This window comes from Nicotiana tabacum, chromosome 8 (genome assembly GCF_000715075.1).
Source record: "Nicotiana tabacum cultivar K326 chromosome 8, ASM71507v2, whole genome shotgun sequence".
NCBI classification, from domain to species: Eukaryota; Viridiplantae; Streptophyta; class Magnoliopsida; order Solanales; family Solanaceae; genus Nicotiana; species Nicotiana tabacum.
In genome coordinates this window covers 192,320,699-192,337,233 of record NC_134087.1, presented here as the reverse complement: position 1 = coordinate 192,337,233, position 16,535 = coordinate 192,320,699, and positions in this window count along the sequence as shown.

Sequence of the window (16,535 nt, the reverse complement as noted above, 5' to 3'; positions counted from 1 at the left end):
TCAAGAGTTTGATCTAGAAATTGTTGACCGGAAAGGTAGTGAGAATCAAGTGGCGGACCACTTGTCCCGTTTAGAGGAGGAGGGGAGGCCTTGTGACAGCCTTGAGATCAATGATTCATTTCCCGACGAACAACTCCTTGCGTTGTCAATGAAGGATATGCCATGGTTTGCCAATGTTGCCAATTACCTTGTGATCGGAATAATCCCGTGTGAGCTCTCTTCTAACCAAAGGAAGAAGTTCAAGCGGGATAGTTTGGATTTCTATTGGGATGAGCCATACTTGTTCAATATTTGCATGGATGGTGTGATTCGTAGATGTGTCCCGAAGGAAGAACAATTGAGTATCTTATAGGCTTTCCATTCTTCACCCTATGGTAGCCATCATGGTGGGGTGAGGACTGCCTCAAAAGTTCTTAGTTGTGGATTCTATTGGCCCACCTTGTTCAAAGATGCGGGCGATTTGGTGAAGAAGTGTGATGAGTGCCAAAGAGCGGGCAGAATTTCAAAAAGAGATGAGATGCCTCTCAATACGATTCTAGAAGTGGATATCTTTGATGTTTGGGGCATCGATTTCATGGGTCCTTTTGTTAGCTCTTGTGGGAATACCTACATTCTCGTGGCGGTTGATTATGTCTCAAAATGGGTTGAAGCCGTGGCTTTGCCTAATAATAAAGCCCGGAGTATTGTTGCGTTTCTTAAAAAGAGCATCTTCACAAGGTTTGACACTCCTCGTGCGATTATTAGTGATGGGGGGTCTCACTTTTGCAAGGCTTTCGACGCATTGCTTTCCAAGTACGGTGTCAATCATAAGGTTTCTACCCCCTATCATCCTCAAGCTAGTGGTCAAGAGGAAGTCTCCAACAGAGAAATTAAGAGCATCTTGTCAAAAATTGTCAATGCTAATAGGACTGATTGGTCGAAAAAGTTGGATGACGCTCTATGGGTTTATCGGACAGCTTACAAAACTCTGATTGGTATGTCTCCGTATCAGTTGGTGTTTGGAAAAGCTTATCATCTTCCGGTCGAGTTAGAGCACAAGGTCATGTGGGCTTTGAGGAAGTTGAATTTGGAATGGGATGTTGCGGCAAATCTTCGTGTTGAACAACTCAATGAGCTCGATGAGTTTAGATTCCATGCCTACTCAAGTTCATCCTTGTATAAGGACAAAATGAAGTACCTTCACGACAAATATGCTCGGGGTAAGGAGTTCAAGGTTGGAGATATGGTGCTCTTGTTCAATGTCCGGTTACGTCTGTTTCCGGGTAAGCTAAAATCAAAGTGGAGTGGGCCATTTGAAGTTGTGTTTGTGACCCCATTTGGTGCTCTTGATCTAAGGAACAAAAATGGTGAAGTTTTCAGAGTTAATGGGCACCGGTTCAAGCATTATCTTGGAAAATTTGATGACAGTCACGTGGTGGCACTTCTTCATCTAAAGTAATGCGCTGGTAACATGCGTCGTGCCGCGACGTTAAATCAGGCGCTTCTTGGGAGGCAACCCATGTCTTTTTCTTCTTGTTTTCTTTGATTTTCTTTGTAGTGTAGGACTGATTTTTGAGCTAATTGGTTGTGAGATATTGCAGGGATTGTGTTGATACAATGCAAAACATTTTGAAAAAATTGAACAGTCTCTGATGTCACTAGTGCGGCCGCATTGCACTTTGTGCGGTCCGCACTAGTGAAGACCAAGTGAGGTACTCTCTGAAGTATTTCACCCCGGCCGTATCCCATTTAGTGCGGACTGCGGTGGACCTCCGCGGCCGCGGTCTGTTTTGTGCAGACCGCGGAGGTTGTCGTTTCAAGCTTCTTTTGAACAAATCCAGCGCGGTCCGTGGTCCGTTTTGTGCGGCCACGCTGGTAGATGAGGCTGGGTCCCATGTGCTTTTCTATAAATATACCTCATAGGTCACCGGTTACCCTTTTAGAAAAATTGATTCTCAAAGACCAAAAAATCACTGTTCATCTTCCCTCTTCTTCGTACTAGCTTGTTTGCATTGTGTTTCTTCACTTCTTCTCAATATCTGGTAACAATTCAACCACTTCTTGTTATTTTAATTATTTAATTTCATTTTATGTCATTTTCTATTAACTGTGTAGGCTTCTGTCCCCCGTAATTCTTCAATTTTGATGTTAGTTTAGTTTAACAGTTCAGTTTTGTGTGCTTGAGGAGTATTATTAACTGGGTAAATTGAGTAGGGACAAAGTTAGGTGAAAATTTGAACAAAAATGCAAGACCAAGAACCCTAACTTAGTGCCTTGACCAAGCACCCACCGCGACCGCGGAAGTTTTTGTGCGGTCCGCGGTACCAATTTGTGCGGACCGCGGTAAGAATTTTTCAGTGGTTGACCTCTTGCCCAGCGCGGCTGCATTGAATTCTGTATGGTCTGCGCTGGCATACCACGGCCGCGGTGCTACTTTTTGCGGGCCGCGATGGTTAGATTCAGAGAGGTGGTGTTATAGACCTTGCCTCAGTACAGACCGCGGTCGCCTTTATGCGGTCCATGGTGCCCTCAATGCGGCCGCATGCCTTTTCGTGCGGGCCGCAGTGCACTGTTTCTGCAACATGTTCTGCAGCTTGTGGCTTCTGTTCTGCAATTCATTTTTCACAACTGATTCACTGCCTGTGCTGATACTAACAAAGCTGGATGTTTGTGCTTGCAGATAATGGTTAAACAACGAGGCAAAAGCTCGAAACAACCCGGTCAAGGTGATTCTTCCCGAGGAGGGAAGCATAGGATGGTAAAACTCACTCCCCAGGCTAGAAAAAACATAAAGGACATGAGGAAAGCAATCAAAGCGGCTGACAGAGCCATTGACAACTCGGGGAGTGAGTACGAACCCTCCCAGGAGATCTCTTCAGATTCAATCCCTCTATACATCCCGTATCCGGAGAGAGCCATACATAGAGACACTCCTCCCTCTTCCCCTGATGCTCAAGCTTCAATCAACATTTCTTTTGGGTCGTCTGAGGGCTCAGTGGCAGGTAGTGGGGATGAATACTCTACCTCTCCCACAGCGTCAATATCTGGAGAGGGTGCTAGGGGTGATGAGGGAGATAGGGAGTGTGAGAGCGTGATTTTTGCTTCATGGAAACTACTCCAAAAGAAATCGGAAAAGAAATAAAACAAGTTACCTTCGGGTACAATTTTGAGGATTTGTGTGACATTTTGATAATTGTTTTGACCGTAAATGCTCGCCTTGCTATAGTTTAAAAATACAAAAATACATGTTGCATGCATTTAGGAAAAATGGTACATTTGGGAATTAATTAACCATTATTTGGTTTTTAAAAGCGAAAATCACAAAAATATACATTTTATTCTATTTTGTTGTCATGGTTGTAAGCACGTGATTTTTGACCCTCCCCGGGAATTTTTACGTTCTTAAGCTTAAATATTTAACTTAGGACTAATATAGCTATTTTAACTATTTTACTTTATTTCGTTGCAAAAAGAAAGATTTCAAAAAAAATATATATATATAAATTTTGGTTTATGTATCTCTCATAAACTTGAAAAATACAAAAATTACACTTTATTTTTGTACTCTATATAATTTCAAAAATTACAAAAAAAATATAGTTCTATTAAGGTTTTATTGTCATTTTAACTTTGGAAAAATACAAAAAATATTACTTTATATTTTTGTCGAAAATTACAAAAAATAGTTTTATTAATATTTTATAGTCATTTTAACTTTGAAAAATACAAAAAAAATATTGCTTCATATTTTATCTTAATATTTAAAAAAAACGAAAATTACAAAAATAGTTTTATTAATATTTTGTAGCTATTTTAAATCTTGAAAAATATTTAAAAAGATATAATTTTGTTTAAATACTAGTCTTATTTTTGGTAGTTATTTTGCTTACATAGGACTAGTTAAGCAACGTGTTCCTATTTCTCGGGTCAGGGCAAAAGAATAATATTCGGGTTCAAACTACCCGGTCTTAGGCCTAATTTTCGGACCTAGCCCATAATAAACCGTGTCCAGGACACATGGGGAACCCCACCACGCGTGGGGGACATAAACCTTGAACCCCACCACGCGTGGGGCTCATTTTTCTGGGCAAACCCATTACAAAAACACGGACAAAAAAATGGAAAGGGGGGACTTTTGTTTTTTTGGAAGATTGGATACTGTTCATCATCTTCTTCTTAGAAGAAGAAGAAGCGAACCAAAACCTCCAGTAGACCACCCCGTCGCCTTCCCCGTCGTCACCCCTCCAAGCCATCACCACCTACGTCCGCAACCAACTAGCTCCCTCCGTCGTCGTCGCGACTAACTCCCCCACCGCCCAAAACCACCATCAACACCCCACGAAACCACCTACTGCCTGCAGGTCCTCCATGAACGACCACCCAACTCCTCCATCGCCGACCACTGTCCAAACGCCATAACCATCGTCGACCACCATTAACAAAGCCCGCCATCAGCTCCCTCCGTAAAACTGCTGTCTCAGAACCACCAGCAACCCTACACCCAAAACCACCATCTCCCTCACGTAAAACCATCCTCGCATCCCGTCGTCACCCCCACCAAACACCACCACCGTGTCCAGCCTCCGTCGAGCAGCGACTGCTGTTACCTTTCCCGGCGTCGCGCTGCCCAGTCGACCCACTGCCACCAACAGGCAGCCATCCTCACGTCCAAACGATCCCTTCTGCCCATCTCCTCGTACCAGTTGCTGCGTCGGAGATACAGCAGCAACCAACAATCTTGGGGCGTCGACAGTTGTGGGGTCCAAGCCTTCCATCGAGGTCGTCTTTGGTTCGTCGAGGTGTTTGTCCAAGGTTTCGTCGTTGTTTCGCGTCCAGTGAGGTCTGACTTGAATTCCGTCGGGGTCGTGTTTGTCGTCCTAAGTTTGCCGAGGTTCAAAGGTTAGTAAACCTCAAGCATTAAATAAGGAGATGTTATGTCAAAAGTTCAAAAAAAAATGCAATATAGAAATTGGTATGATAATTTCTTGCCTATGTTTTCACCATATGCGTTTTGTTCATTTGTGGTGTTATGTATTTTTGTTTATTTGATATCATTTAATTAAGTAGGGTTAGTTGTTCTATGACAGTTTAACGTCAATTTGTTCGTCCTTTCCCGTGCTTAGTTCATTCGGACAAAACTAGCATTACTTGTTGTTATTACTTCCAAAACACTCATTTTGCTAGATTCCTTTTATTAAATTTGTAACGAGTTATGAGATTTCAGTTGTAAATAGGCTATAAGGTTTAGTATTGTTAAAGGCGTAAAAATGGCTTCCTTTTAAAAAAAAATTAAAATAAAAAAAAAAGTAAATAAAAAATAAATAAATAAATAAACAAAAAAGAAAAAAAACGAGACTAGCTTCGCCAAAAAATAAAAATGTACAGATTGCGGAGCCCTCACAAAATACATGTATTAAATACTTAGATTCCGGGATGGGCCGTTTAGCAAAATTCACGGCCCTACCCAACATAATAATGTGCTAGTTGCTTTAGGCGCGCCTTTAATAATGTTATCTCCCTAAACTCGGGTGCACATTTATGTGACCCAAATCCAAATCTCAACGAAATCGAAATGTGTCTCTAATCACGGGTATATTGATTATGGTGTGGCCCGAGATACATTTCCACGACGTTGTAAATTCCTTTTAATAATAAATGAGATGAGCCTCGTCGAATAAAAAATATAAATTACGGGGCCCTCAGTAAATACTTGTTTTAAATTTGCTTAGAATTCAGGAGGGCCGCTTAGCGAATTTCGTGGCCTTCCCAAAATAATAACACGTTAGCCTCTTTAGACGCGACTTAATTAAACTACTTTCTTAAATTCGGGTGTGCATTTCATGCGACCCAAATCCAAATCCTAAAACATCAAATAAAATATGTTTCGGATTGTGGGTGCATTTCATGTGACACAGTCCAAAGATATGTTTTAAGCGACGTTCACATTCCTAAAAAATAATGATAATCAAGCCGAATATAACAGTTGAGCGACCGTGCTAGAACCACGGAACTCGGGAATGCCTAACACCTTCTCCCGGGTTAACAGAATTCCTTATCCGGATTTCTGGTACGCAGACTTTAATATAGAGTCATTATTTTCCTCGATTCGGGATTAAAATTGGTGACTTGGGACACCCTAAATCTCCCAAGTGGCGACTCTGAAATAAATAAACAAATCCCGTTTCGATTGTCCTTTAATTGGAAAAAACTCCCCTTGCGCCCCATCAGGTGCGGAAAAAGGAGGTGTGACAGCTCTGGCGACTCTGCTGGGGACATGACCCAGAACCACTGGTTCAGGGTTAAGAATTCGAGCTTAGAATAATTGTTATTATTTGGCTTTATTTATTATCTGATTATTACATGTTTTGAGCCTAATGTGCTAAATGTTGCTTTTACCGCTTTGATATTATTTGAACTGTAAATATAAAACTGTGCCGAAACCCCTCTCTTCTCTCTCTTGAGGAGTGCACGTTGGTCGTGGCTTCTTTCTGTTAGTGTCATATGCCAAAATAGAACGAGGATTCGGAGGAGTTGCAAAATCGGATGGCCTTTTGGTTACCGGTACACAGCTCCCATCCTTGGCTCGAGTTGTCCGCTTGGGTAAGCCAGGTCTAGAACAAACACCTAGGTTTTACAGCTTAGTATAACATAACTTCATGCCGGATCCCTAGTAGGAACGCTTATTTGCATCATGTGCATTTGACTTAGGGGACTCAACACAGGGGTTGGGTCCGTCTAGGACTAGCAACCTGATATAAAAAGACCATCCTGATGCATCCTATTTGTTTTTCGTGCATTTATTTTGTCTCACTGACCGGTGTTTGAATATTATGAATATTGTGACATTGAAAAAAAAGAAAAGAAATAGCGGCTAGGGAATTGATTGTTTATTTTTGAAAAAATCTAATACCCAAATACTGTCAAAACTCTGCCGATATTTTGAGAAAATAATAATAAAAAAAAAGAACGTCTTATTAGTTTGTTTTATTAAAAGCAAAGGAAAAATAGAAGGAAAAAAAATCGTGGTTCTGTCTTGGTTGTTCAAAAAAAATATAAATAAAATAGTTTGTTTAAAAAAAAATAGTTTGTTTTGCAAGCGGTTTTATTATTTGTTGCAAATATACATATATAAAAATCCAAAAGTTTTCTTTATTTCCAAAAATGTATATATATCTTTATTTGTTGCAAAAATATTTGTCTTGCAAAGTCTAGAAAAGTTTTTTTAGACTCCCAGTTTTCAAAACAAAAATCCAAAAATATTTTCCTTTATTGGCTTCTTTAGAAAGGTTTTTTTTTAATTATTAAAAAAAAACGTATATATATGATAAAAAAAAATCCGAAAATATTTTCCCTCTTCTTTAAATATTGAAAAGAAAATTCAAAATTCAAAAATATTTTTTAGAAGCATTTCTTTTATTAAAAGTAGAATTCCAAAAATATTTTCTTTTTAGAATAAGAAAAAACAAATGAAAATAAAAAAAAAATATATCTTAGAAGTCTTTCTTTTAAAAAGAAAATCAATACTTCCTTTCTTCTTTTAAAGTAGTTCTTTCACAAAGATAATAATAAGTAGTTCATCTACTTATCCTTGATTGCCCGAACTACGCGGGTTTGATTCTCACCGGATGTGAGATACGTAGGCAACCCTCATCGGGTCCAACCCCACCCTCTCAAAAAAGAAGGAATGTTTTATGTTTTTCGTTAATTTGTTTGTTTGTTATGAGTGAAAAATAATAGTCTATTTGATTGTTGTGAAAAAAAAGAATAATAATAAAAATAGAAAATGGAAAAGGGTCTTCTCAAAAATAGTTTATTTGCCCGAACTACGCGGGTTTGATTCTCACCGGATGTGAGATACGTAGGCAACCCTCATCGGGTCCAACCCCACCTTTTGCTAAAAAAGCCAAAACCAAACAAATAATGAAAAACAGGTCAAGATTTTTTTTTTCTCATAAATAAGTCGGGTGATGTCCAACTTCCCCTTTTGCAAAAAAAATAGATAGCAAAAATATATATGTCAACTTTCATAAAGAAGTCGGGTGACGCTGTTTTATCAAGACATAGCCGAATGTTCCCGAAAGGGACGCCGGAAGGCTGACTTTGCATAAACAGCCACTTTTGGGTCATTTTTAAGACTTGGTCCAGTTGACCCCCACAGCCTAAAAATCTTCGTCCCCGAGACGTTGAAAGGCCGTGTTTGCAATATTGACTTTTCTAATTTGAAAAACGATGAAAAAAAGAGTTATAAATAAGTCAGGTGATGCTGTTTTGTCATAAATAGCCGAATGTTCCCGAAAGGGACGCCGGAAGGCTGACTTGGCATAAACAGCTACCTTTGGGTCATTTTGAGATATGGACCCACACAGCCTTAAAAAAGCTTCGTCCCCGAGACGCTGAAGGGCCGTGTTTTGCAATACCAAGTTTTTATTATAATTTGAAAAAAAGAGTCGACGGTTAGGTGAATACCGTTCAAATTTTGTCATAATAAGACGAGCCAGCTTCGGCCGCGTCTTAAACCGTTCTTGCCGAAATAGCCTTAGAGTATCTTTCAGTTGTCGAAAGGTTATTTTCGTAAAAGAATGGACAAGTTTGTAAAGTGTCAAAATAATCCTCCCCGACCTCAAAATTCATGTGAAAATTGGAAGGGGCCACATTTGCAAAAATAACCATTTGGTTAAAATTAGCAAACGGAGGAAGGAAGTTGGCCATTTGTTTTGAGGTTTATAAATAGTTTGACTAGAATATACGGTTTGTTTGATTTTCAAGTTGGTAGATCATCTTTAAACCTTTGAAACTCAGTTTGTTTTAATATGAAAAGTGAAAAGAAAAATGTTCATTATTGTTTATCTTTTATTGGCACGAACTACGCAAGGTCTGATTCATGCGGGGTCATGATACGTAGGCAATCTCCATAAGATTCGACCACAACAAAAAATAAAAAAATAAGAAAAAAAATTTTGAAAAAAGAGAAAAAAAGAGAAAAGAAAAAAAAATGAAAAATCTAAAGATAAAGAAAATACAAAATATAATAAAATACAGGGGTTCCCAAAGTACTTCAAAGGGGCAAATAAGCAAGCCGGGATGACGCATGTTGTTTGAAGCAAAGCATGTTAGGAACCGTTAACTGCCTAGGGGCATTGCATCCTCAATGTGTTGTTATCAAATCTTTTAAACTCTAAACGCTAACAAGTTTGTTGTTTTCCGAATCTCAAACAGTTAGTTGTTAAAGAATTCTGGCAACACACCCTTACCAAACTAGATCCAAAGGACCGATAACAACAAGCATGACTACTTCAGAGAATAGTACCGAGGAAGAAAGGCCGATGAGCCAGTTGTTAAAGGAAGCGATGGGAAAGATAGAAAGGATGGGACTAGAGATGAATGCAATGCAGCTAGCTCTAGCCAAAGCACAAAAGAGCCCTGAGCCATTGGGGCACATGCCGGAATACCCTCACTCCGGCCCTTCAACAAGCCTCCCAAATCCCCGTTACCATCAAGAAAGAAGCCCTCATGATTCTCAGGCTCCACCACCCCATCAACCTCTCCCCACACCCGATATTCACACTTTTGTGGGACCCACACCAGCCCCCTTGCACAGAACGACCAGTGAGCCATTGTTTCAGGCTCACGATACGCAATACTATCCCCCTGAGCCTACAGTCCATGCCCCCGAACCACATGCTTACAATCCACACTTGGAGGTACCAGCAGAGATCGAAAAGCCGGTTAAAGCCCCTGAACAGGATGAGGTGTTGAGAAAGTTCAAAAGCCTGGAGCAGTCCTTCAGGAACCTGCACGGTTTGGGCAACCAGGTCAGCGTAGCATACAAAGATCTATGCCCTTTCCCAGACGTCCAACTCCCGGCTGGGTTCAAGATGCCTAAGTTTGATTTATATGAAGGGCACGATGATCCCATGGCACATTTGCGGGGATTCTGTAGCAAGATGAGAGGGGCAGGCGGCAAGGATGAGCTGCTAATAGCTTATTTCGGCCAGAGTCTGAGCGGATCTGCACTAGAATGGTATACCAGGCAGGATTCCAGTAGGTGGTATACTTGGGATGATCTGGCGCAGGCTTTCACAGGTCATTTCCAGTACAATCTCGAGATAGTCCCTGACCGTCTCACATTGCTGAAGACTGGAAAGAAGCCTGGGGAAAGTCTTCGTGAGTTTGGTTTCCGCTGGAGAGAACAAGCGGCCAGAGTTGATCCTCCCATGAAAGAGGGAGAAATGGTGGACTACTTCTTGCAAACACTTGATCCAACTTACTTTGGTCACTTGGTGACAACTGTTGGGAAATCCTTCAATGAAGTGGTAAAGATAGGGGTCATGATAGAGGAGGGCCTAAGGTCTGACAAAATCTTAAATTACTCAGCGCTCAAGGCAACGACCCAAGCTATTCAGAGCGGCGCGGGAGGTGTGCTCGAGGTCGCATCAGTCGAAGCAGGTACTGAGTCCAAATTCAGAGGTCCTTCCCCTCACTACCAGCCCAGGCCCCACACTCCATACAACCTTCCACAACCCTACTATCCACCATCAGAGCCACTCTTTTCAGACCATCATGCCCAAGCCTGCCCCCGAGCTCCATATAATCCGCCTCAATATTATCCTCCGAACAAGGTCCGGTCGTAGGGTCAACCATCAGGTCACCCCCGCTGGCGAGAGCCAGCACCACGTAATGCATTCTTGCCTTCACAACGTTTCCAAGCACCCAACGACCCTAGAAAACAGGGGTATGGGGGAAAACAAAGGCAAGGAAACAATTTCACGCCAATTGGGGAGTCCTACGCAAGTTTGTTTGAAAATCTAAAGCTTTCAGGACTGATTAAGCCGCTCCTTGGCTATACTCCAGACCCGTATGCAAAAGGATTCGATCCTGCTGTACGATGCATGTATCACTCTAATGTCCAAGGACACAGCATTGAAGACTGTCGTTCTTTGAAAAAGGAAATAGAAAGAATGATTCAGGAAGGGGCAATTGTGATCGACAACAGTGACATGGAGCACTCGAACCTCCTCGAGAATTTGCCGACGGAGGTTGATGAGGTTGAAGCTGGTAATGGTCTCGGCAGTATTGATGCAAAGCTCAGTGGCTAAAATGCCAATTTTGATAAAGTGGGGGGGGACGTTTTGTTCCTTGGTCAGCAAGAGAGAAGCTTGTGGTGGCTCATTTTGCTGTCATTTCTGTTGTTCGGATTATTAGGGTTATGAGTCGGATGTTGTCTTGTCCAGTTTGTTTTTAGGATTTTGTTCTGGATTGTTTTGTTTGTTTTGTTATTTAAACCATTTCACCGGTAGTCTAATACAAAGTCCGGTCTTTTATTATTTCCAGTCATCCTTTTGTTTAGTCCTTTTACCATTTTTGTTCGATGCCGATTCTAGGGACATGACATGCGCACCCAGTTTGGGCCTAATCTTAAATTATAAAACCCCGAAAAGGTGATCAGACCATTTAAAGGAAATAAGGACGGTTGAGATTATTCAGAGCTCGAGTCATATGGAACCGGGGCAAGTAAAATATGAAGAAAAACCGTTAAAAGCAAGATTCGCCAAATTGGCATGAGGGGCGTTCATGATAATGAGAGTATCGCCCAACGGTGCTTTAGAAAGGACCAATGAAAAAGCAAATGTTGAATATAATTGTCAAGTCCAGCACCCTCAAAAGAGAGTACAAATTTAAATTGTGTTGTTTGCACTTGGCATGTTTGGAAGACTGGAATGACGAAGGCATTTTGTTCTGCTACCCAAACACTTTATCCTTCGTTACCCCTTTTGAGCCTTATTTATTTTCTTTCATACCCCTCGTTCGGAATTAGCAGCAACGAATAAAATACGCAAGCATGGCGGGTAAGAGAAAAGAAAGAAAAGAAAACAACAAAATGGAAAAAGAAGAATAAAAGAAAAAGAGAGAAAGAAAAAAAACGACAAAAAGAAAGGAGAAATGAGAAAAGAAAAGAGAAAAGAAAAGCAAAGTGATTCAAAAAAAAAAGAAAAAAGAAAGTCAAATGGAGAAGAGGAATTGGGAACTACGTTTGACCTGATTCCTCAAAGAGGATACGTAGGCGCTTCACGGCTCGGTCATAGTTTTGAAAAATGAAAAAAAAAACAATTAAGATATCCCCAAGCAAGAAACTGGGGCAGAGGTTGCGGTCGTTGTAAATAAATCTAATTCCGAAGGTTGTAACTAATAACCCAAAAATTAATGTATTTTTGAGCCTTTTATACCCTTTCTTTCTAGCCTATCCAATACCCACATTACGGTCCAAAGAAAGACCTTCTGATCAGTCTTCAAAAGATGCCAAGTCAGACAAATGAAGAGTCTTACCGGCGAACACAACATTCTGTTCCACAGCAGAAAGGACTCTAATCTCCAGCAGAAAGAGTCATACCGGCGACACTCCAAATCCCCAGCTGGAAAGTGATACAAATGAGAGAGTCTTATCGGTGAAAACCTTCACAGGCACCATAAGGCGATGAAAGCTGAGAGAAAAGCCAAAAATGAGAGAGACTTGATAGTGAAAACCCTTCGGGCACTGCAAGTCGAATAAGATTAAGAATCAGATGGAGAATCACCAATTGAGGATCTTGAAAGATGACGGACGGTAAAGGATAGGCCCCATATGCATGTCATGGCCATTAGAGTCGGTATCTGCGTTTGATAGGTTTTTATTTATAGTTTCTTTTGTAAAAGAGTCATCGTTTCCTTTGTCTTTTATTTTGTTTCTGTTATTTTTCTCCTTTCATAAAAATTTCCCCAATAGAGTCTATCCGGTCAGAACAAGTATGAAATGACTTCAAAATATGCCATCAGCTTTCCAAGGTGAGATCTGACCAGTATATCCAAATGGTATAGTCAGCGAGAAACAAGCGCGAGGCCAGTGTCAAAAAAGATATCCCCAGCAAAGGGAATTGACAAAAGGATTGACGAGCGTCAAGAGAGATATCCTTCCCAAAACCAAGGTTATAAACCTCAAAGGCCAAGGCCCATGAACAGAGCAAGGAGAGCAGTGAGCATGATTTGGCGAAATCCATACTAGACTAAAAGGTCGGGAAAATGCCAGTTTCCGAGCTATGCCACAAAAGAAGAGGGATATCCCCAGCAGGAAGGGATTATCCCCAGCGCATAATATCATCCCCAACAAGTTGTGGAGCACAGAGCAAGGAAGAGAGAAAGGGAGAAACCATCCCCAGCAGGAGTGGCACGACCACTCACAATGTGTTAAAACTAACAAATTTTCTTTGATTTGAAGCAGGAAAAGGAAATCTTGTTAATGGCGAAAAACATGCCACAAGGAAAAGCACCAAAATTGGGGCAGAAAATTTCCTGCCATTTGTCGAAAATTTTCTCGAAGGAACGAGGAAATCAATTCAAGTTTTAAGAGATAGCAAGACAACACGATTCTAAGAAAGACAGTCGGAGGTAAGACAATTCCAAGCTTTTGAAGATGGGTTCATCCGCCCTCGAATAGGATATTTTGGGTTCAGCCGCCCTCGAATAGGATATTTTGGGTTCATCCGCCCTCGAATGGGACATTTTGGGTTCATCCGCCCTCGAGTAGGATATTTTGGGTTCATCCGCCCTCGAGTAGGATATTTTGGGTTCATCCACCCTCGAATAGGATATTTTGGGTTCATCCGCCCTCGAATAGGATATTTTGGGTTCATCCGCCCTCGAATAGGATATTTTGGGTTCATCCGCCCTCGAATAGGATATTTTGGGTTCATCCGCCCTCGAATAGGATATTTTGGGTTCATCCGCCCTCGAATAGGATATTTTGGGTTCATCCGCCCTCGAATAGGATACTTTGGGTTCATCCGCCCTCGAATAGGATTTTATTTTCTAAATTGTTGTTGAGACCAGGCGCCCACCTGAATAACGAGAGGAATACTTTTATGTTTTAGTTTGGACAGGCACCCACCTGAATAACGAGAGGAATACTTTTATGTTTTAGTTTGGACAGGCACCCACCTGAATAACGAGAGGAATACTTTTATGTTTTAGTTTGGACAGGCACCCACCTGAATAATGAGAGGAATACATTCAGTCTTTACTTTTAAGTGTTGAAGTTGGGAGCCCGCCCAGATAACAGAGGCATACATTCCACGTCTTTACCTATAGGAGATGTATTTCCTCCTAAAGTTTATTTTTACCCATAGAAGATGCATTTCCTCCTAAAATTCAGTTTTACCATAGGAGACGCACTTCCTGAGGAGACGCACTTCCTAAGTTCAGCTTCACCAATAGGAGACGCACTTCCTAAGTTTATTTCACCAATAGGAGACGCACTTCCTAAGTTCAGCTTCACCAATAGGAGACGCGCTTCCTAAGAATAGTTTCACCCAGTAGGAGACGCACTTCCTAAGAACAGTTTTTCCCAATAGGAGACGCACTTCCTAAGTTTACCAATAGGAGACGCACTTCCTAGATCCATTGTACCAATAGGAGACGCACTTCCTAAAATTCAGTTTTACCATAGGAGACGCACTTCCTAAGTTCAGTTTATCATAGGAGACGCACTTCCTAAGTTCAGTTTTACCATAGGAGACGCACTTCCTAAGTTCAGTTTTACCATAGGAGACGCACTTCCTAAGCAAGTTTCATCAATAGGAGACGCACTTCCTAAGTCAGTTTCACCATAGGAGACGCACTTCCTAAAATTCAGTTTCACCATAGGAGACGCACTTCCTAAGTTCATTTCACCCATAGGAGACGCACTTCCTAAGTTTAGTTCTACCAATAGGAGACGCACTTCCTAAGTTCAGTTTTACCATTAGGAGACACACTTCCTAAGAATAGGTTCACCAATAGGTGACGCACTTCCTAAGTTGATTTCACCAATAGGAGACGCACTTCCTAAGCTAAGTTTTACCAATAGGAGACGCACTTCCTAGATCCATTGTACCAATAGGAGACGCACTTCCTAAGAATAGTTTCACCCAGTAGGAGACGCACTTCCTAAGAACAGTTATCCCCAATAGGAGACGCACTTCCTAAGTTTATTGTACCCACAGAAGACGCACTTCCTAAGTTTCAGTTTCACCAATAGGAGACGCACTTCCTAAGATATGTTTCACCATAGGAGACGCACTTCCTAAAGTTCAGTTTTTCCCAATAGGAGACGCACTTCCTAAGTTTACCAATAGGAGACGCACTTCCTAGATCCATTGTACCAATAAGAGACGCACTTCCTAAAATTCAGTTTTACCATAGGAGATGCACTTCCTAAGTTCAGTTTATCATAGGAGACGCACTTCCTAAGTTCAGTTTTACCATAGGAGACGCACTTCCTAAGTTTAGTTTTACCATAGGAGACGCACTTCCTAAGCAAGTTTCATCAATAGGAGACGCACTTCCTAAGTCAGTTTCACCATAGGAGACGCACTTCCTAAAGTTCAGTTTCACCATAGGAGACGCACTTCCTAAGTTCATTTCACCCATAGGAGACGCACTTCCTAAGTTTAGTTCTACCAATAGGAGACGCACTTCCTAAGTTCATTTTTACCATTAGGAGACGCACTTCCTAAGAATAGGTTCACCAATAGGAGACGCACTTCCTAAGTTGATTTCACCAATAGGAGACGCACTTCCTAAGCAATGTTTTACCAATAGGAGATACACTTCCTAGATCCATTGTACCAATAGGAGACGCACTTCCTAAGAATAGTTTCACCCAGTAGGAGACGCACTTCCTAAGAACAATTATCCCCAATAGGAGACGCACTTCCTAAGTTTATTGTACCCATAGGAGACGCACTTCCTAAGTTTATTGTACCCACAGGAGACGCACTTCCTAAGTTTCAGTTTCACCAATAGGAGACGCACTTCCTAAGATATGTTTCACCATAGGAGACGCACTTCCTAAAGTTCAGTTTCACCATAGGAGACGCACTTCCTAAGCAAGTTTCATCAATAGGAGACGCACTTCCTAAGTCAGTTTCACCATAGGAGACGCACTTCCTAAAGTTCAGTTTCACCATAGGAGACGCACTTCCTAAGTTCATTTCACCCATAGGAGACGCACTTCCTAAATTTAGTTCTACCAATAGGAGACGCACTTCCTAAGTTCAGTTTTACCATTAGGAGACGCACTTCCTAAGAATAGGTTCACCAATAGGAGACGCACTTCCTAAGTTGATTTCACCAATAGGAGACGCACTTCCTAAGCTAAGTTTTACCAATAGGAGACGCACTTCCTAGATCCATTGTACCAATAGGAGACGCACTTCCTAAGAATAGTTTCACCCAGTAGGAGACGCACTTCCTAAGAACAGTTATCCCCAATAGGAGACGCACTTTCCTAAGTTTATTGTACCCATAGGAGACGCACTTCCTAAGTTTATTGTACCCACAGGAGACGCACTTCCTCAAAGTTTAGTTTTGCCCATAGGAGACACACTTCCTATGTTTACTTTTACCCTATAGGAGACGCACTTCCTAAAATATTCTCATTCATAGGAGACGCACTTCCTAGTTCAAAATCATTAAGGTTTCACCCCTAGGAGACGCACTTCCTAAGACTATTTTATTTTAGGAGACACACTTCCTAGTCTGGTTCA